General features: G+C 41.9%; 3 long non-coding RNA genes across 4 annotated transcripts in view; all 3 read left to right on the forward strand.

Moving 5' to 3' along the window:
• Window positions 1-6,915, forward strand: part of LOC128315570 (uncharacterized) — a 118,087-nt gene extending 111,172 nt beyond the window's left edge. Inside the window, exon 7 of the long non-coding RNA XR_008298447.1 lies at window positions 4,822-6,915. This is a non-coding gene — a long non-coding RNA (uncharacterized LOC128315570). The remainder of the gene's footprint in view (window positions 1-4,821) is intronic.
• Window positions 6,916-9,861: 2,946 nt separating this feature from the next.
• LOC128315571 (uncharacterized) lies at window positions 9,862-17,821 on the forward strand. The gene is made up of 5 exons (XR_008298448.1): window positions 9,862-13,053; window positions 14,625-14,697; window positions 15,363-15,427; window positions 16,523-16,688; window positions 17,052-17,821. It is a non-coding gene; the product is annotated as an uncharacterized LOC128315571 (long non-coding RNA).
• Window positions 17,822-18,448: 627 nt separating this feature from the next.
• On the forward strand, window positions 18,449-21,559 carry LOC128315572 (uncharacterized). 2 transcript variants are annotated; one of them, XR_008298450.1, is made up of 3 exons: window positions 18,449-19,357; window positions 20,485-20,654; window positions 21,368-21,559. It is a non-coding gene; the product is annotated as an uncharacterized LOC128315572 (long non-coding RNA). The 2 variants fall into 2 exon arrangements; XR_008298449.1 differs by having other exon boundaries at window positions 20,485-21,559.
• Window positions 21,560-22,436: the final 877 nt, after the last annotated feature.

The raw sequence follows: 22,436 nt of genomic DNA on the forward strand, positions 1-22,436 counted from the left end.
GTAAATTGATATAGTCACCAGGAAAAACAATATGGAGAATCCTCGAAAAATTAAAAATAGAGCTACCATATGATCTAGCAATTGCACTTCTGGGAGTATATCCAAAGGAAATGAAAACACTAACTTGAGAAGATATCTGCACCCCCATGTTCATAGCAGCATTATTTACAATAACCAAGACATGGAAACATCCTAAGTGTCCACTGATAAATGAATGGATAAAGAAGCTGTGATATCTATATCATCCATATCTATATCTATATCTCCCTATATCATCTATATCTATATCTATATTGTGATATAGATATATTGTGATATAGCTATATCACAACACATACATAATGGTATAGGTATATATGATATGTGGTATATATATGTATGTATGTTATATATAAATATAAAATGAAATATTATTCAGCCATAAAAACAAACAACGCCTACCATTTGTGAAAACATAGATGCACCTTGAAGGTGTTACGCTAAGTGAAAGACAAATACTACGTTATCTCACTCACATGTGGAATGAAACCAAGAAAGTAAGCAAGAAAGAAAGAAGGAAAGAAATCAAACTCAGAGAAATAGAGATCAGACTTACGGTTGTCAGAGGCAAAGAGTCGGGGGGGGGAGTGAGGAAATTGGAGGAAGGTGGTCAAAAAGTGCAAACTTCCAGTTATGGGATACGAAGGACTGTGGGTATAATATACAACATGATGACTATAGCCAATACTGCTGTATGATATATAGGAAAGACGTTAGAGTAAATCATATGCATTCTCATCACAAAACAATTTTTCCTTTTTTTCCTTCTTTTCTTTTTATTGTATCTATATGAGAAGATGGATGTTAGCTGAGCCTACTGTGGTATCATTTTACAATATATGTAAATCAAACCTTAAACTTGTACAATGATGTATATCAGTTGTTTCTCAATATACCTGAAAACATAGCTTCTCCTATTACTCTCACAGTTGTCCCTCTTAGATGATCAGTTATGATATCTGATTATGATCATGACGATGTTATTATCTGCTCTATATTTGAACTTCATAAAATTTTAGGCAGGTAAAATCTACCAGGTAAAATGGATCCAGATTGTGACTGATTACAAGATGTGCAATAAAGCGAAGGGGTTGAATGCTGACCAGGAGCCAGGCAGGCCCCGTGGTAGGCACTCGGGGTGAACAAAACAAATATCCCTGCCGGGTGCTTACATGCCAGTAAGTGGAAATATGCAACAATAAATGTAATAAATGATTATACTATATAGAAGGTTTAAAAGATAGTATGGAGGGTGGGAACAGGAAAACAAAGAAATTTGGGGTGACAAAAGAGTTGGTTGCAATTTCTAGTAGGATGGACAGAGTAGGTTTCATTGAGAAGGTGACATTTGAGCCAAGTCTTAAAGGAGATGAGGGAGGTAGGCTTACAGTGTTTGTGGGGAGTCACTCCAAGTACAGAGAGCAGCTCCTACAAAGCCTCTCTGGCATGTTCAAGAAACAAGGAGGTCAGAATGGCTGGACTTGAATGAGCAAGGAGGATGTAGTAATAAAGAGGTCCCAAAGATTAGGAAAGTCAATCCCTGAACAAGTCATTTTCTGCTATCAGACTAAGGCCTTGTGTGGATTGGCCCAAACCTGGATTTTTAAACCAGTTAATGGCAAGAGAGATCAGAACATCATGATCCCACTTTAGGCTTACGTGTCTCAGAACCTGCCCTTGGATCTGAGTTGAGCCCCCAAACCACATTATTACTATTCACCTGGGAAAGGCAGAATGGATGCTGGAATTCAACCACAATTTCCTCTGCTGTTTAAAGGAAAGATTCCCAGGGCCCCTGGGTAGATCGGTCGGTTGAGCGTCCGACTCTTGGTTTAAGCTCAGCTCGTGATCTCACGGTTCATGGATTCAAGCTCCACGTTGGGCTCTATGCGGCTGGTACAGAGCCTGCCTGGGATTCTCTCCCTCCCTCTCTCTCTGCCCCTCTCCCCTTCTCCCCCTCTCAAATAAATACATAAATACATACAAACTTTTTTTTTTAAAAAAAGAAAGAGTCCCTGAATAGTCTCTAAAGTCTGAATCCTTTTTTTGGCCAAACAGCTTCTCCGTGTTTTACTATTACACCACTGGTGGTCAGCAAAGAGTTTTTAAGCATAGAAACTGGCAGAAAAAGAAAAGGGCACAGATGAGGTGTGTGGTTGGGAAGATAGACAAGGAAGAACTTCTCCTAGTAGAGAACTGTTTCTGAGAAGGCTGTTGACACCCTCGCCTGGGAGGAGGGTGTCTCTGCACACATGGCTTAGGTGAGACCCTGCAGGGATGCCTGCGACCCAGCTCCACGAGCTCCCCAGGTTCTTCCCAGCATTTATCTTCTTGTTACCTGGGAACTAAGGGTGGTGGTTCAGAGGAATTACAGAAGCCAGCTTTATGCCTGCTGGCCCCCTGTTGCCTCCAGGTTCACTGCTTTCCTTTAGATTTCAGCTGGAAGGAATAGACTCATAAAACGTGAGAGTTTAAGAGATGGTCTAATGCTAATCCACCATCCAAAATTTCATATGGAAAATCTGAGGGGAGGGCAGTGACTTGCCCAAATGTACACTCTTGAGGTCTCCTTTTCCACCCTCTCAATCCAGCATGGTGTCGACAGTAACACTAAACGAGCTGTTATTCAATTTCTTAAAAGTTGTCTACAACTCTAGATTTTCTGGACTCTGGTTATAAATGTCAAGAATAAAGTTATTTACATGATGACAGATGACTCCTGTAGACAGAAGGAATCATCTAAGACTCAAGTCATCCAGGTTGATTAGGCGGTTATTATCTACTTAGAAGTCAGACGGAGGACGTGAGAAAGTATAGTACATACACCACCATGAACACCTACCCCCAGGAATGAAAATAAATAAAGGTGAAATTCTACCTTAAGTAACCTCATAACAGCAATGCATGCTAGATTTTGAGATGGAACATGGGTTTTAGGTGCCGCATCTGCTATTTCTGTGTGACTTTGAGCCAGGGTAATTCATCTCTCAACAACTGCAATGTACTCCTCTATAACTAGGGACAGCAGGAATAATCTCAGAGTTTTTGTGAAAATTAAGTAGATATGAAAGCACTTTGTAGCCTTGAAAACTCCTCAGAAATGAAAGGTACTATTGTTTCCAAGTGTAGACTGATAGCTCATTGCTCTGATGGAGGTGGAAACATGAGATGGTTCTCATTGACTTAGGCTGGAGACAAATTATTGTAAATCGTTAATTATTGCAAACTTTGAGTCTGATAACATAACTTACAAAGTAATCCTTGTGGTTCAAAGCCTTTGGGGTGATAAGCTTCTCTGTAAGGCTTGCAACTCCCTCCCTGACAGGTGTCGTGATGTGGTCCTACCTTTCCTACCTCAAGATCCATTGGTAAAACCTGGATGTAGACTCTGATTAAGGCTGGGTGGTGAAGAAGGAACAGAACTTTTGCCCATGAGACAGAACACATACTGGATGTTGGGAGGTTGGAGGGTGGTCTGGTTAACAGCAAAGTTTCATTTGGTTGGGACAGAGAAACTGCTGTCTCACAACTAAAAGGCTTGGCCACCATTTCTATAGAAGCCTAGAAGCTGGTCTCTCAGAAAACTTTCTTTATTCTTGGAAGCGGTGTGCCTACGGCTTAAGAGTATAGCCTCTGGAATCGGATTACTTGGATTCTAATCCCAACCCTATACAGGGTGAGTGGTGTAACTTTGTATAAGTTACTAAATACCTCCAATATTTAGTTTTCTCATCTGTAAAATGGGGATAATAATAGTCCTAAGGTGTATTTTGAGGATTAACTGAAATAATTCATTAAAGGGGCCTAGGCCAGTACCTGGCCTGTAGCAGATAAACTGTCAATGTCCCTTTCAAACCCATTCAAGTAGGTTCCTTCTCTACCTAAACAATAGATAGGAGTACAGATATTTTAAAACCGTAAGTATTATTCCTTTTTGTATTTGAATACTTAGTGTTAAAATAAAGATTAACCCTAAAGCTAAATTTTTAAATTTCTCCTTTAACAGCAAAAGAAAAATATTAAATAAGAAGACTACTTTTTAAAAAACAGATGAAGTTAGCTCAGCATGGCTTTTTTTCTAAGTCAACACTTGATTGAGTTATGAATACTATCTTATGCCTCTGTTTCACCTTCTGTTAATCTTAGTTGTGAAGTCCCAGTTTGGAGAACGTAGACCTGATTTTCTGAGAATTTTAGCTGAGCCACACCGTCTCTCCCACTAAACCTCCTGAGGGCCCCAATAGGCTGATCAGAGAGGAATCCAGACTAAGAGCCTTTCCAGAAGAGGGACATTGTGTGTCCTTCAAGAAAACCAACATCAGCCCTAATTAGAGGGGTTTACAACAAGAGCCAACCCCAGGGCTGAGGGCACTGTATCCTGGGATTTCGGTCCCTCCTTCTCCCAGAGCTAGGATTCTGGAGGTTAAGACTCAAAATCTCTCCCTTTCACCCTAACAGGGCTCTCAGCCTGTGAACCACATGTGTATATAATCTGCATACCTTCCCCACATACCATGGGATGCTCCTCGTGTGCTAGCACTTTCTATGTGAAGATAATCCGCCAAAAATGCCAGGGTGTCTTCATCCCTATTAGCATGTTGGTAACGAGGAAACTGGGTTTGGGACTACACTAGGTAGCTAGATATTATCTTCAGAGCCTCATTTTCAAAGAGTGGGAGAATCTTACCAACATTCTCTAATCAACTCATGTGAATAAAAGAAGCAATAAAAGATGGTTTCTGTGTCTAAGTTGGCTAATCAAGATTGTTTTTTACTTCACAGGAAAAGACAGAATAGGAGAATGACAATAAGTTGAAGTTTTCATGAAAAAAAAAGAAAGAAAAAAGGGGTTTACCTTCAGGAATCTTGGATGATAAAGGTAAAAGGGAAAACATTTGTACCCTGCAAGGATTTGTATCCCCATGAGAATCAGAGGACAGCGCATTAGCCTGGCACATTCCCAGAGGGCCACCATGTCCCCTTTTCCTGAACCATAGTAAGCTCTGCTCTGGGGAGTAATTCACATCGTTGCCCTTCCTTATGGAGCTAGTGACTCGGAGACATTGCTTGCCGAGAGGAATTATTAAACATAGCTCTGCTCAAATTCTGGGAAAGCAGAAGCAAAGTGAGACTTGAATGACACCAGCAGCCTTTTCCAGGGAGGGACGGTGACTAGGGCAATTTTCACCACTCCCCCCCTCCCCCGCCACCTATGGGCCCCAGTGAGAAAGTATAGGGAGTCATCCTGCATATATTTTAACACACCACTTTGCCACATTTCTCTGTGATATGCAATGCTCTTAAGTATCTAAGGTTTCCATCATGAAGCCCAAACTGTCATCCCTTTTTTGGTTTTGTAACTCCTTAAACTAATGTTACAGAGAAGCTTCTAATGAATTCATGGATTTTTTTAAAAATGTTTATTTATTTATTTTTGAGAGGTGAGGAGGGGCAGAGAGAGGGAGAGAGAGAATTCCAAGTAGGCTCTGTGCTGCCAGCATGGAGTCCGATGTGGGGCTCCAATCCATGAACCGTGAGATCATGACTTGAGCTGAAATCGAGAGTTGGGTGCTGAACTGACTGGGCCACCCAGGTGCTCCTAATGAATCATGATTAAGGTCTCTTTTCTTTGAGGGCAAAGTGGGTTTAATCTGGTGTTGCTTCTCTTTGAATTAATCATCTTCAAACACAGTTGGTCTCCCAGCTTCCATCCTTCTTTGGAATATTTATTGCCCAACCCACAGAAAACTAGTGATGAAGGAAGTTCCCCCACAGATTCTAGGAGCACAGAGCAATATTTGGAGGAATGAGACTTCCCAACTCCTACTTTAGCCAAGAGCTACTCAAGCCTCTGTGTCATCACCCAACAAGATTTTTGTTGCAACAGATGGAAATGTAATCAGACCTAGCATTGGTCACACCATGGATCACAGGCCTTTTCCAGAGTTTTTGGTCATTCCCTTAAAATTAGAGTTGTGGAAATCACACCTTTGTTATCCCTGCCCAATGGTATGTTCTGAGTTGCAGTTTCTGCTGTGCCCTGTTCTAAGGAGAGCATGCACCAGCCACAAGGACAGGGGAGAAAGAGCTATTTGTTGAGTACATTATTGCTAGTATTATTACATCTCACTATATATAAAATGAACAGCTAACATCATTTTTGAAGTTTATTTGCCCTAGGCACTGTGCTAGTGGCTTTTATTACACACTTGAACTTATTTAATCCTTGTAGAGGATTTTGATGAAACCCTGTAAGAAAGGCAGAGGTAATTTTATTATTCCTACTTTTATAAACAAGGAAAATTATTTTTAAAGTATTTAAGAAACTTACACAAGCTTCCTCAGGTATTATGTGGTGGATCCAGTGTAACCCATGCTTTCTGTATCCAAGCTTATAATCACTATAAGTCTTGGTTCATTCAACCAAGCAGAAGCCACTCTAGGTCATTTGAGCAGGAAGAGATTTACTACAGGGAATTAGAGACTTATAAAATTTGGAAAGCAAAGGTCAGGAAGGCCACTCCTGATTTTCAGAAAATCTAGATGGGCCAGAATTGCAGGAATTGCTCATGATTTCAGCTTCCTATAGCACAAAATGGTTGATTCTTAGGAGGATGCCTGAAGCTGCCAGCCCAACTCTGGCACTGGCTAATGCCAGTGCACTAGCCATTGCCCGAGAATGTTTTCTCTTCTCTTTCACTCACTAAATCTCATAGGTGTGACTCTCACCCACAGAATCTAATCTGGGACACTGCAAAACAAAGAATTCTGAAGCCTATAGTTCCCAGCTTTCTCTCCTACGATGGTGGAGAGAGTGTAGAAGGAACTGGGGATGGTACTGGGTTGGCTACAATCTGTTCTTATCACTGCTTTCTACTGCCTTCCACTAAAATAAACTTTTGCATGGTTTATTGCATGCATGAATTGAATGCATTGAATGCATGTGAACATCCATTCCTCCACCCTTTCCTCTGGCAAATAGTCATTGGACATCTGCGGGTGGTAGACATAGGGATTCGAGGGTTTCAAGAGCTGAAGTTCCTGACCTCATGTGCTCATCGCACCACCCACTATTCTTATTTGGATGAGTGAAAGCTTTTTTTGCTGTATCATCTTTCATCATAGACCTCACTTTGTTTTGTCAAAGGCACCAATAGTAGATGAATAAATATGGGTATTTCCCTTGTTAGGGTTTTTGGTGTTAGTGCCTGAGATTGTTCAGTGTTTTTTCTATTTACCATTAAATTAGAGGTTGTGACATCTACATTAGACCCCTCATCTGTCACATGTGTTATTCCCACAGGACCTTCAAGGTCCTGAATTCTGGAAGACCAAACGGTCAAGCCATAGATTTGGCTGGTGGACTAGAACGTGCGTAACAGAAGAAGGAGCACTGTGGGAAAGGGTAGGGGATAAGTGAGAAGTAGAAGGAAAAGGAGAAGGGAGAAAGATTAAAAGAGGACCATATGTCATGGGAAATGGGTGCAGTAATGCCCCAAATGGCTTTAGGTTGACCATAAAAATGGAAGCAATAAATTCTATCCCCTTAATATGTTTCCACTCCGTCCCTTTCTCTTCCCCTGATACCACCATTCATTGTCTCCATCTCAGGTTATTCCAACAGCCTCCTTATTTGCTTCCATGTCTCCAACCTTACTCCCCCGGTACAGTCTCCTTTAAAGAATCTTACAAAAAAGGGAAATATCATTATTTTGCCTACTCTCCCTCTCCAAGCCTATTCACAATCTATTCATGTTGACAGAAGCTTTTAATGGGGGAAAGCTTATAAGTTTAACTTTTACAAGGCATGTATAAAATTGTTTTTAAATGGATAAAATGGTGGCCCAGAGAAGTTTTATAATCTTTGTGAAGTTTCCCAGTAGGTACTACCTCCTGAGCATAATTTAGTACGGAGACACTAGTCCTCTGTTAATTCACCAATCCTTGCTACCTGTCAGGTAAAAGAATGGCAGCGTTCTCTAATCTGTGAGTCACATTGATTGGGTTAAAATTTATTGGAGGTACTTATTGTCCTGGCCAGTCTTTAAAATCCAGAAGATAAAAAAAAATCTGATCCAATTAAAAGGATGCTTCCCTTCTACTGTGAGAAATTAGCATCTTTTCTTTGTTCCAATTTTCCAGGAAGTTTTACAATAGATTTCAGCCCTGGGCCAGTTTATGGCTCTCTTGGTACTTAATTGATTTTAACTGGAGATAGGTCATGCTCAGAAATTCTTCCTCTCTAGGCAAAGAGTTAATAAGGATCCATCCTTTCTGTCTCAACTCTGATACAATTCATTCCATATGTGGTAAAAATTAAAAGATACAGAAAAAAATAATACAATATTGTTCCTTACCAAATTTACAGTACTAGATGGATGGATGGATAGATAGATATAGATAGATGATAGATAGATAGATAGATAGATAGATAGAAACCTTAATCCCCAAAGATCCCTATATTTTTCCCATTTTAATCTATTTTAGTATAAAATTGCTATCTAGTTAGTATATCCAGTCTAATTTTTTCCTTTCTGTATTCAATGACATCTCTTTTCTCCCCCAGTAGAAGTAACCAATATAAAAAATAGATTTTAAGGTGAATTTTTCAAATTTATTTTTATTTATTTGTTTGTTTATTGAGAGAGAGAGAGAGAGAGAGAGAGAGAGAGAGAGAGAGAGAGAGAAAATCTTAAGTAGGCTACCTGCTCAGCATGGAGCCCAATGTGGGGCTGGATCCCATGACCTGAGCCAAAATCAAGAGTTGGACACTCAACCGACTGAGACACTCAGGCACACTTCAGGTGAATTTTTAAGGTGAATTTTACTCATCTTATTTTCCATCTGTAGTTGAATGTGAATGTAATATTTTATTTTATTTTATTTTTTATTAAACATTTTTTAATGTTTATTTTTGAGAGAGAGAAAGAGAGTGAGAAGAGAGCCCGTGAACATGAGTGGGGGAAGGGCAGAGAGAGAGGGAGACACAGAATCTGAAGCAGGCTCCAGGGTCCCAGCGGTCAGCACAGAGACCAACATGGAGCTCGAACCCATGAACCACAAGATCATGAACTGAGCTGAAATCAGACGCTCACCTGACTGAGCCACCCAGACGCCCCATGAATGGATTATTTTAAATGAAGTTCCAAACTATTTCAAGGTGGATTACCGTCAAATGACTTGTTTTCACGCAGCAATCATAAGTTAGTGCCTCTTCCATCTGAGCACTGTTGGGTACCTCTTTCTCCCTTTAGAAGTGATTGTTAATATATAATAACAGCCCCATCTACTATTCTAATGAAGTTGTCAGGCATTTCATCAGATGCTAGGGAGGAAAGATAAAACCAAGGTTGAATTTGTCTGCCCAGCAGTAGAATGGGTTCCAGAAACAGATTTGACTGTAAATGCTTCATAGAATCATTACATTACAGGGACACTACGAGTAAGAAATTTTTGTCAAATGAGTCTATACTATCAAAGCAATTTGTATCTTGAGGCCTTGCCCATTTGTGTTGCTATGCAAAGGGCTCCTGCACGACCTACTTGATATAAGGAGGAATGAAAGAGCACTCCTGAAACTCTGACTATAGTCCAGAAGTTTGAATTCCTGGGCTAATAGCAGGAGTGAAATACATCCCCAAATTCCTCAAGAAAATGTTTTGGATTTTTTTAATGTGCGTGTTAGCATTATCATTTAGGCTTTAAAAATATATTCCTTCTCATCTCTAGTTTCTCTTCTATAGTGGTTCCTTTTACATCTCCATTATAGATTTGACAAAAATGCCATCGGGTTGGGAAAGAAATGAAGGCACCTGGGGGAGGTGGACAGGGAAAGGGTCGTAGAGTCAATGAGGGCAAGTCCCACTTGAAATACTATTGAAATCAGGGTACTGGAAGGAATAAGCAGGAAAGATAGGAATAGGAGCCTGGAAACTGAGATTTACAGAGAGGTGGCAGATACTGATAATGTTAGACTGTGACCACGGAGTGAGTGACTGAGACGGGGGAGAGGTCAAAGTCATTGGAGAGAGAGGCCAGAATGTCACTATTATCCCCCTGAATATAAAAATGTCCGAGAATTAAGACTGAGGCGGTGTGAGGGGTGACAACAAGATTGGGACTAACACCTCTGAGGAAAGAACGGGATGACCAAGGTGACTACGGTGACAGGTGACTGCAACAAGTGAGGATTCTGGTCGGTGTGTCTGACGGCAAGAGCCTCAGAGGAGCTGAGGGCTTAAAGGCAGGTGAGAGGGTCAGGTGTTCGTAAGGAAATGAAGAGTGAGGAGATGAAGTGCCTCAGCTTTCGGTCCATGTGGAGGCAGAGTGTCAGAAAAATACCTGCCACTTGTTATGGCTGCAGGGGAGGCAGTGCCTTCAGGGTATGGCCAGGTTTCAGTTAGAAGAAGAAAGTTAGAAGGATCAGTACGAGGAGAGGCTAAGGATAAAGGGGACTGGGGTGTGTTCCGGAGAATGCACTAGAAGGGTTTAGGAAGAGATGAGGGAGGGAGTCCGGTTAGGGGATATGCGGAGGTAGAGAGCAGGAGGATGGTGTGCCTTCCTGTACGGTGCGCTGTGACGCTTGCCCACGTTAGCGCGACAGCAGAGCCGGGCCCACCGCTCAGGGCTGAGGGCCTGTGGCCTTGACATGTCACCTTCTGTGCACTCAGAAATCGTCGTGTAGCTCTGCTGGTTGCCCTGACACAGGATCTTTGGGTCCATCTAGAGCTGGGGGAGCAAAAGGGAGATGGGGGGACACAGAAGGGGGCTGGCCCAGGGCACTCCTGTCCCAGCAGGGTCACTAGAGCCCCTCCACTTGTTTATTCACTCAGTAAACCCTCTTGACCCCTCACCGTGCTCCTGTATGATGCAGGTGTCAGATTGTGCCAGATCCCTGCTGTCAGGGTTCTCATGGTGAGACTTGCAAATACGTGATCTAATGCGATAGGGGACAGGTAAAGAGTTTGGTTTCATTTAATAGTTTAGCGTTTGTGTGTGTGTGTTTTATGTACTAACAGAACATACACACAGAATTCTTTAAAAGGCAATTGGTATATGGATCTGGAGCTCAGTGGGAAACACAGGATAGAAATACAGGTCTGTAAGTTTGGAGGGCTTGTGGGCGGTGTCCAACAAGTGATAAATACCACCCTTCTTCTTCACTTGAGTTCCGAATCAACCAGAAGATGAAAGGGGAGAAAGGTAAAAATCAGAGTGGAGAATGTGGCTCACACCTGCAGAGGAGAAGCATCTACAATGCCGGATGCCGGAATTAGTTCTCCACCCAGTGACAGGTGAACTCTCAGGGGCTGCTACTGCTAGGCCAGGCCTTGGCCATGAAGCTTATGTGCTGGGTGCAATGATGGCACACAGTGCTGAGACAACAAGGGACGTGGTGAGCCAAGCATACTCAGCTCATTCTTCCCAAATTTATTGATTTAATAACTGTCTTGGCCTACCAAGGGTTCAAGGAAGTGAGAAGAGGGGAAGGGACCAGGAGGGATTCACTTGTGGGGACATTTCCACAGGGAAGGAGTTGTCAGGAGTGGGAAGAAGCATCTTCCCTTCCCCTCCTCCCTTAATGAAATCAGACAAATAGAGGGCACAGACTGTGAGGAGAAGGTGCCACAGCAGGAACTCAGGGGCACTAGAAACCAGGAAATGGTGAGTTGCGATGGCAAGAGAAAGAAGTCTCTCATTTAAATGACTAAACCTGGCCCTGCCTGTCATTTAATGTGATGATATTATGTTAATACAATTTTATTTTTTAATGCATGACTCTCAGTGTTTTCAAGTGTTTCCTATGCATTTCCTTTTGATTAATACTCAGCACTTAGAAAACCAGAAGATAAGAAGTACTTTACTGCTGTCTTGTTGAGGAGGCCACTGGAATCCAGAGAACCCAAATAACTTAATCAAAATCACTCAGTCAGGAGAAAGCTCAGGCCTGAACCCTGGATTCTGACAACAGGCCCACAGACAGCACTCTCTCTAGGCACATAGCTGGAAAAATACCTGTGGATAACCTCTTTTGAGTCTGTGGCTCTTTAAAAGCAGGATGGCTGCAACGATCATCGGTTATTAGCTATGGCTCCTCAGATACTAATAGCACAATCAGAAAGAAAATGCAAGGTCTTCTATTCCTAAGAGTGAAATAATTGTAATAAGTTATCTGTATGTTTGACATTAGGTACATATTCCTCTCACTGTGCCGTAATTGGGTTCTTTTGGGCTCTTTAGTACAGGGGGAGATTCAAAGCTGAGCCATGTTATATACAGTATCTGAGGAAACATGTATTTAGCATCAGGGCTAAGTTGCGATTTGTATGGCAATTTCACCTAACAATTTAAAAATAGCATTTCACCTAAAGAAGCTGAACCTTAAGGGTTTTCCCCCCCAAAAGTGTACTTGTCCCTAGTCTGTCGCAGGACTCCCTCCAACATTCCCTAGGCCTTAATTAAATAAGAGCAGGAGAGAGCACTGGGCTTGGGTTCAGGATAAATATCCCCGGCTTGAACAGGAGATATTGCTTTAATGACTTGGAATATGTCCAGAAGGCTCAGACTGGCTAGCAGGGAAAGCTGACAGCTACTGGATCTCACAGCAATAACATTCTAACCAATTAAAAGCTGAGCTAGAAATAATGGTTTGTCACTGAGTGGTGTTTCGGAAACCAATTGGTCCAGATTAACCAGAGGATTAACTTTTCTAACTGAATTTAAAGGTCACGGGAAGCTGACTTTAATGAAAGAAAGAGAAAAGGCATTCAATTAGAAGGGGAAAACTTACATATAGAAATTAGGTTAACAGATCTTGCTGTATTATTTATAGACAACTAACCAAACTGCTGTCTTCTTTTATGGCAGGGGTTCATGGTCAAGGATAAATATGTTCATTACAAAAAAGAAAGTTGAATGAGAAATCAAGTATTTCTAAAAGGATTCCTCTATTGGAAAGGGCATACGTGGGTTTCCAGCCTCCACAAGTGTGTTCATTTTGTAAAAGGATTCTCGGTAGGTACATCCAACCTACTTGCGACTGATTCTGAACTCTGATGGGATCAAAGTTCAGTTAATGATTTGACCATCTGCCTTGTGAGGGCAGATCACCGGAGGGGGCACCTGAGATCAGCTTGTCAGGCGGCACTTGCATGGGGGGAACCACCACGCCAGTGGCCTATTTTAATCAGAGCTAGTGAGGTGTGTGCAAAGGGAAGGCTCCAGTGCCACTTGCAAAGCTTTTCACCCACTGTAAGAGGGATGACTTTTCTCGTTCCTCTAAGATGCAGCTTCTCCCACAGTAACCTACCCCAACAGCATCCAACCCCTGTTGTGCCCATCAACCCTTTACATGTAAAGTGGAAGAAGTTTGCTATGGGTAGAGGACTCTTGGGATAAACCATCCATGAATTACTAGTATGCAGTTCAGTGTTAAAATAATCTCCAGTTTAGGGCACCTGGGTGGTTCAGTCAATTAAGCATCCAACTTTGGCTCAGGTTATGATCTTGCAGTTCGTGGGTTCAAGCCGCATGTTGGGCTCTGCGCTGACAGCTCAGCTTCAGATTCTGTGTCTTCCTCTCTGTGTGTCTTCCTTGCTCATGCTCTCTCTCAAAAATAAATAATAAATATTAAAAAACAAATGTAAAAACTGTGGGGGCACCTGGCTGGCTCAGTCAGTTCAATGTCAGACTTTGGCTCAGGTCATCATCTCCCAGTTTATGGGTTTGAGCCCCGTGTTGGGCTTTGTGCTGACCGTTAGGAGCCCAGAGCCTTCAGATTCTGTCTCCCTCTCTCTCTGCCCTCCCCCACTCATGCTTGTTCTCTCTCTCTCTCTCTCTTTCTCAAAAATAATCATTTAAAATTTTTTTTTAAATGGTCTCCAGTTTAACGTTATTTCCTGTACCTAGGACACAGTGGGTTTAATAATTCCTTATTCAGAGAAGGTGTTGAAGGGAAAGAGAGGGAGAAAAGCTGATCTGAGGAAAGCAAGATGTTGCTGCTGACAGTAAGGGATCAGAATGGCCAAACAGCCCAGTTGGTTCGGTTCCGTCATCTGAGTAGAAGTTGAGTGAAGTGAATGGGATTTTGATGTGAAGGGTAACATTGTGTCTGAGTGTGTGAAGGACCTTACAGAAGCACGACACCCCAACTGGTTAAAGGGAGTCTTTTGTCCCTTCTCTGAAATACGTGTCAACTGCCCTTAGAAGGTACTGGTCCCACCCAATCCAGGCAGGGAGTAGAATTTTAGGCAGGATGTGAATTCTTACAGTGGATCTATTAACAGACGTATAAGACCCAGGCAACTTCCTGGACACTCTCCTCTAGTCAGTTGGTCCAATGTTCCGTCCAGCTGGAATATTCTTCTGATCAGGATTGAGCAGTCATGAAAAGTTCCTCATGGGTAGAAACCGGATTTTATGCCTACATGCAGGGATAATTTTCCATTGGTATGCTCGGGTTTGGCTGTACTGACTATTAAGGATTAAAATGTTTTTGTCCCGGGGGAAAATGGGTGCTGCCGCTAGCATTCCCCCATCCACCATTTCATACCCTGTGCTCCTCTCGTCTCTCCCTCATTATCCAGCGACCAAAGGCCTGACCCAGCAGGGACCTCCAGGACTCCAAATCGATGCTGCAAGTGGTGCCCACTCTTAAAGGTACAGGCAGAATGTTTGGATATTAGTACACAGGTAGAATGTTTGGATGTTACTCCTGTTCCATGCTATACTCTTAGCAGGTACTAATGTTTCTTAGGCGTGTCCCCCTCATTGTTTCCACTTAGAGAAGTCACCACATTAACTCTTCTTGACTCGGAAGCACATGAGGAAAGTGTCTGGAGCTGAGTCAGGGAAGCGGTTGGTCACCCTTCTTCACCTACATACACTAAGACTGGGCCTTATATCCCAAAGTGCAGGAGAGACGTTACTGCTGCCTGGCTTATTTTCATGCGAAGGCAGTCAAACTAGTTTTCTTCACATGAAACACACTTTGCTCACTGAATTAGAATGGACCAGTTAGGAGGCCTGAATTAACCATATAGCTGACAACCTCATTTCATTCTAGGTATCACCTTACTGTTAGCATTTCACAGCCGGAAACATGAACATTTCAATCATTCTTAGCCTTAGCAAAATTCCTCTATTAATAGTTCATTTTTCTAAGCTGTAAGTTTAAGTTTCCTTTCCTCTTAAGTCAGCTTTACTCAAGTCGTAAGAAATAACTGCAACCAAATTGACAAGGGTCTGAATTTTACCCCTTGTTAAGAAGTTCTTGTCTTTCTGGTAACATTCCATCTCAAACTAAAGTTGTACCTCCTGTATAGGGGCAGCATGCAGCTGAGCAGAGTGGTGTTTGTTCCACTTTTGAGACCCGGCTGAGCTGCAGTGGGTAGGTTTTGTGGAAAGTGCGTTCAACAAATGCTGTTGGAATTCCTATTGTGAGCCGCGTATTCTTCTGAGTTGTAGGGATCAGCAATGGGCAAAACCAAGTCCCTTCCCTGCTGGGCCTTAAAATAACCCTAAACCACAGTGCCGTCTGCTGCAAAAGAGTCAGAATTTCCCTAAATGTTTTGATGGTCTTAAAAAAAAAGATTCTGCTAAATTATTTTTTATTCATTCTAGTGACCATATTTTTCCATACTATAACCTGGATGGAGATGAGCAAACATAAGAAGAAGGAAAAAAACCTCGGAGACTCTGGTTGTATTTATCAATTATTTATGCTACAAATGATTAGATGAACTCCAAATCAACTCCTTCCCCAAACATTTTTCCCAAAGGGAGTGCCTGTGGTAAAATGCACGGTGCATCGAAGTATATCTCTATCCCGGGGTCCTCCCTGCACTGCACTGGGTCAGCCCTCATGCTGCTACCTCCATGTGGAGAGCTCTTCCCTGCATATCCCCACCCGTGCAAGTTTAATCTGCCCGGTCGTTCACAGACTTGCTGCTTTGGTGTATACTTTTCCCTCTATCCGTGGTATATCCTTTAAAATTGAGGACGTTTCAGCCACGGGAAGACCAACCCTTCCTTCAAATCCTTGCTTTAACATCGCCCACTCCAGGAGTCCCTCTCAGAGTCCCTGACATGGAGCTCGTCCCTCTTTCCTCTCTTCCACGGCTCATTCTTTAGTAACTTCCTTCAGTCTGTTTCGAATCAGGGCTCTTTGTGTGTGTGTCTGCCTCTTCTTCTAAAGCACGAGCTTCTAGAGGACTAAGGTCGTATTTTAATCATTTTTGTATTTCCCAGAGTACCTAGCACCGTGAGTTACACAGAGTAGTCACTTAATAAATGCTTATTGAATTGAATAGAATAAAATAATTTACTGTCAGTGTGATCCTTCATCACCGACTTGAAAAGATGGAGAGAGAAAAAATTGGGTTAAGCTGAACCATGCTCATTTTTGCAATATGCTATACCAGACATAAAGATTGTTCAATATATTTGTTTCAACTTTCTTATAGAATATTCCTTCAATTCATAGATATACTGTATATTGGAATGCCGAAGTGAATTACACATGAGGCACCCTGTCTAAAGTACATGGAGTTTACGGAATTGCCCAGGCTTTCTGGGACCACCAAAATGAGGGAAATAAAGCCCATCAAACTTTTTTTGAAAGCCACTGGAGAGGAATAACATACAAAAAGGTAATCATGCGGTAGCAGCAGCAACCAGACTCCCTAAGTTGTGTCAAACTGCCTGACTAGTTAGAGCCATGTTCAGGGCGTCTCCCGCCTTTTGCTCTAACTCTCCATCCCTCTGCCGCCTGGGGAAACACGCTCTCATTAAAAGGGATGGGAAACTAGCCACATCATTACATTCACTTAAGGCAGAGTTTAGCTGGTCAGTCTCACCACTGTCAGCAACAGCTGCCACTTTGGGATTTTGAGCCCTTATTGGCCTCATGGTTTGGGTTGGGATTTTTATTTGTCTTACTTTGAAATTTACATGTCTTTAGAACAACTAAAATGCACAAGAACAAACTAATTAATGGATTCCATTTTTGACAGCTACAAGAAGACGGATGAGAAAGTAACATGCTTCTGGCAGCGTGTTATCAATTGGGAGGCAACAGTGCATTCCCTCTATGTGGAACAGTGAGCTGGAACCGACACTGACAGATGACACGGCCCTTTGACAGTGATGCCTGTATGAGCTGACAGCTCCACTCGCAGTCAGTCAAGTCCACACTTTGCAGTGGAATTTTAACGGGCTTGATTTGCAGAATATGCGTTGCCTACTCCTCAGCTTGTAGTGGAAGTGGATAAAAATTTCAAAGCATTCACATTAAATAGTGGATTCTAGGATCTCTTACCCAACTTTCCTTTCTCATCAAAACTAAGAGCAATAAAACATAGTCTTGAAGAAAACCTGTAGGATATCTAGGAAAGGAACAAGTCTGCCCTTAAAAATGAAGTTTTCTATAAATCAAAGGTGATTCACATATTAGCCAAAATCTCTCAGGAAGGACACGATGCCAAATTTCCCAGGGTAATTATAACTTTATCATAAAAATAAAAGTGTGTGTGCGTGTGTGTGTGTGTGTGTGTATGTTCACGTGTGTGTGTATGTGTTTATATCCAGATCATAGTGAAGGGACTAATTTCATGATGTTTTTAAAACTTACTGAAGGTACTGAAAAACTGCTTCCAAATATTAGAAAATATTTTCCTTATGGGAATTAGTCAGACTCAATCACTTCCAGGTTTTAGACCATGCTTTTTTATTATATCTTTTTTGCAATCTATTCTGTTTGAACAAGACATCTGCATGAAGCTGATTTTCCTGTGTGACTTTTACAAAAGTTACTCTTCTGTGTCTCAATTCCTTCACCAATAAAATGTAGCTAATCACCCTGTCACCACCAACATACTTCACAGGCTCAGAGCAAGAAATAAGGGCACTGGGGGTTGCAAACTAGTGACTGGAAGGCCAAATTGGACTGGCAGAGGTGTTGCAAATTTCTGCATTTGAATGCCTCTAGGCTGGGCGGGTACCCTCCAGTTTACATAGCCTCTGCTCCCTGTCTAACACCGTGACTCTCTGCACGTTTATGTAACTTGCCTGGGCTATGAAGGCAATTGAGTCTGTGACCTTGGCGTCATCAACCAACGTAACCTCACTCCTCCTCAGAGAAACACATAATAATTCTAACATTGTAGGTTCCAAAAGACTCACCATGAATGGAAGAAATCAATAGAATTTAATGGCGGAGACAGGCCGATGCAAATGAAATAAGCCTACGATAACAAAGAACAACGAAAGCGAAGGGTAATATTGGCATATGATGCAAACTCTGTTCCAAGGATGGTAACTAGCATCGAGCCACACACTCCTAACTAGTCCTTTTCTTCCATCCCCAGCCTCCTCTCCCAATAAACAAACACGTAGAGAGCTGAAACTAGCAATCTTTTCTCAGGTCAAAATAAGGGACTCATTTGTTAACTTGGGTTATCTAGTCAGTTAAGATAATTGACCCAAGCTTCACATATGTATAATTATAAATGATTAAAGAAGTCCTAGGGAAGGCATGTGTAGGAGAAATGAGTTTCTGAAATGTCTTGGAGAGGAAAAGGCTCATGGGTTGGTGGAAGAAATGGAGAAGTCATTTTAAGTAGAAAGAATGATTGGGGCGCCTGGGTGGCTCGTCGGTTAAGCGTCAGACTTCGGTTCAGGTCATGATCTCACAGTTCGTGGGTCGGAGCCCCACACCGGGCTCTGTGCTGACAGCTCAGAGTCTCGAGCCTGCTATGGATTCTGTGTCTCCCTCTCTCTCTGTCCCTCCTCCACTCACACTCTGTCTCTCGCTCTCAAAAAATAAATTAAAAAAAAACATTAAAAAAAACAGAAGAGAGAATGATTAATGCAAAGGTTCAGTGATGAGAAAGACTAAGTTATCGCCACTAGAATGGAGCCCATGTGGTTTGTAATGAGGAAGAGATAAGGCTGGGCTCCCTGGATTGACTACAAACACAAAAGTATTACAGCGTGCCAATTTGTAAGGAAACACATTTCATAGACTGCATACAAAAGCCAAGTAAAATGTAATGACCTTCCATTTGTTTTATGGTAATTGGACATTTATTTCATAAAGTAAGTAGTGCTATTATACCATGACCCGTGATAAAAAGGAAAACTTTCCAGTTTACATTTCACCCATCATAACCTTGAATATTAAAATAAACTTACATGCTCCATTAACTAGAAAATAATTCCATTCCATGCTTTGAATTTGCCTAGGGTGTGGTTCTCAGTGAGGACAAGTTCAATTGATATGCTTGAAGAATTCTAATTAAGAAACAAGGTAATTTCAAAGGTATGACATTTAATGCATTTCTAGCATCTTTTTTAATGCACGTTTTTAATCCATTCTTCAATTTCTTGAAACCCCATATTTTTTTGAAGTTTGACTTTGTGATTTCTATATCCATTAAAACTTATCAGCTAATTTCTTATCCCATAGATGAAAATTATCACAGGCTGATAAAGGATATTTGATTAATGCCTGGTATGCTTAGAATAATGTACCAATGAGTAATAGTTTGTTATTAATGTGGTAAGTGCTTTGGTAGTATTCAAAGAATTATTGGACATAGTTTTTCCTCATCTAATGAAGCAGTTGATGATATAAAAAATAAATAATTGTAGATAACAGACATCTCATTAAGTTAATGCTTTTTGCCAGGTTTCTCTTTTCTTGAATTTCTGGACCATCAATTGTTATTTGCAAAGCACTTGACCAAGCATATAATAGAAAACCCCAAAATGATTATAACATCAAGTATATTACATAGGAATTTTATTTTATTTTTTTATTTTTTTATTTAAAAAAAAATTTTTTTTCAACGTTTATTTATTTTTTTTGGGACAGAGAGAGACAGAGCATGAACGGGGGAGGGGCAGAGAGAGAGGGAAACACAGAATCGGAAACAGGCTCCAGGCTCTGAGCCATCAGCCCAGAGCCTGACGCGGGGCTCGAACTCACGGACCGCGAGATCGTGACCTGGCTGAAGTCGGACGCTTAACCGACTGCGCCACCCAGGCGCCCCTATTACATAGGAATTTTAAATAAAATGGTAGACTGTAAAAATTAGAAGAAAATTTCCCATTATAAGATGGAAAATGAGGGAACAAAATTCAAATAAACAACTCTAGTCAGGTAATAGGGAATCATCCCACCAGGGCAGGACCCCCAAGTGCTTGGGGCATCCAGGACTGTTGTCTCCTCGATGGTAAGTGCACGATGCATCCACCCTGCATTCCCACAGTGGGACTGAAAGCCTCTTGGCAGGAGAGACCCAGTCCAACACTACTTTGCATTGGAGTGAGAAAATTAAGGCAGTTGAGAAACATACGATGATTCGGGTCACCTTCATAACTATGACTTGATTTCTCTCCCTGTTTTTTTTTATTTTTATTTTTCTTTAATGTTCACTTATTTAGAGGCAGAGTGTGAGCGGGGAAGGGGCAGAGAGAGAGAGGAAGACACAGAATCTGAAGCAGGCTTCAGGTTCTGAACTGTCAGCACAGAGCCTGACACGGGGCTTGAACTCACGAACCGCGAGATCATGACCTGAGCCGAAGCCGGATGCTTAATCAGCTGAGCCACCCAGGTGCCCCTCTGCCCCTCTTTTTTAACCAGGATAACAAAGGGTTTTTGTAGAGATATTACCCTAAGCATATACGCACTCAAAATAGGATTATAGGTGGCAAAAACCAAAGTAATAGCTCTTGGCTAGAATAACCTCCATGTTCAAAACACAAATTTTTTAAAAGCAATTTTTTTTTAATGTTTTTTTATTTTTGAGAGAGACAGACAGAATGTGAGTGGGGGAGGGGTAGAGAGAGGGGGAGACAGAATCTGAAGCAGGCTCCAGGCTCTGAGCTGTCAGCACAGAGGCCAACTCGGGTCTCAAGCTCATAAGCAGTGAGATCGTGACCTGAGTAGAAGTGGATCGCTTAACCGACTGAGCCACCTAGGCGCCAAACACAAATCTTAAAATTAAAAGCTTTCTTTTTGATTGCTTCTATATACTAAAATCAAGCTATTTGTTTTATAAATTTTCTACAAAATGGTTGCATGGAATTATGTTGGTCGGCATATTGTTCTTTCCTCATAAGTCAGGATAAAACTTGAAAAATGAGATGAGAACTTCTGCCTGATGTTATGTGACAATTTTATTCGATAAGAACTGCTTCATAATATATATAGCTCGAAATGAGTGGGTTAACTGCAAATTGTCTTTGATTCTCAAAACCTGTTAGTCTTATCAGCAATAATTTACTCTTGCTTTCTTTTGTTTCCCACACATAATTCTGGGCTCAGGTGCATTAGGTTCACCTTCCCACCTCTTCTGGGACCCCCCAAAATGGATCATACAGAGGCCAGGAAAACCAACCCCGACTCGGTGCGCCCACCATCTTTCTGCTGACATGGTCCCTTGCTCTTTGCTCAGGCTGCAGATTTCTTCCGTTCTCTTAGTTTCTTCGTTCATTCAATAAATATTTAAGGACTGTGTGTCAGGCTGTGCTCAATGCTGAAAAAACGATGAACAACGTAGGCTGGGTCACTGCTCCCTGGAGGCTATGGTCTTCAGTCTTGGCAGAGGCAGTGATGCAAGCATTTATGGTGCAATTTAGGAGATGCTGGGACAGGGCGAGCCCAACCCAAAGTCCTGGAGAGACTTCCTGGAGGGATGACATTTAAGCAGACACCTAAAGGACAAAAGGGAATTGGCCAGTGAAGGGGTGGAACATGTTCCTGCCAGTATAGCCAATTGCCCATACGTAAGAGAATGTGAAGGAAATTCAAGATGGCTGGAATATCGCCCACTTGGGAGGGGATGGTGGAGATGGGAGTGAAGCTTCACACCTGGGCAGGGGCGAGGTCATGTGAGGCCTTATAAACCAGGCCAAGTTAAGACTTCAGCCTTAGAAGATGGAGAGGGGCATTGCAGGAACTTCTACTCGAGGCACCTATATGTTGTGTGCACCCCCCTTGTTATCAAGGGCAACAAAGGAGAAGGGACATAATTGCTTTCCTTGAAAAATACCATATTGTCCTTTTGGTCTTATTATGCTCTTCCCTCTCCTCTCTCTTTGTCTCCTTCTCTCTCCTCTATCTCCCCCCCCTTTTCTCTCTCCCCCTCTCTCTCTCTTCACTCCCCCTCCTTTCTCTCTCTCTCTCCCTCTCTTCTCTCTGTATGCACTGGAAGAAAAGAATTTTCCATCTTTTGGGGGATTCTCTCTCCTTGAAATGGCCTTCCAAAGGTCTCTTTGTCTTCTGAGGTTCTCCAACTCGTTTCTGAAGTATGTCTTCACTGATTAAAAAAATAATTTAAAGCACCTACTGTTGTCACTCATTGTGCTAACTAGGGAGTACATAATGAGCAAAA

Source organism: Acinonyx jubatus, chromosome B2 (assembly GCF_027475565.1).
Source record: "Acinonyx jubatus isolate Ajub_Pintada_27869175 chromosome B2, VMU_Ajub_asm_v1.0, whole genome shotgun sequence".
Taxonomy (NCBI): Eukaryota; Metazoa; Chordata; class Mammalia; order Carnivora; family Felidae; genus Acinonyx; species Acinonyx jubatus.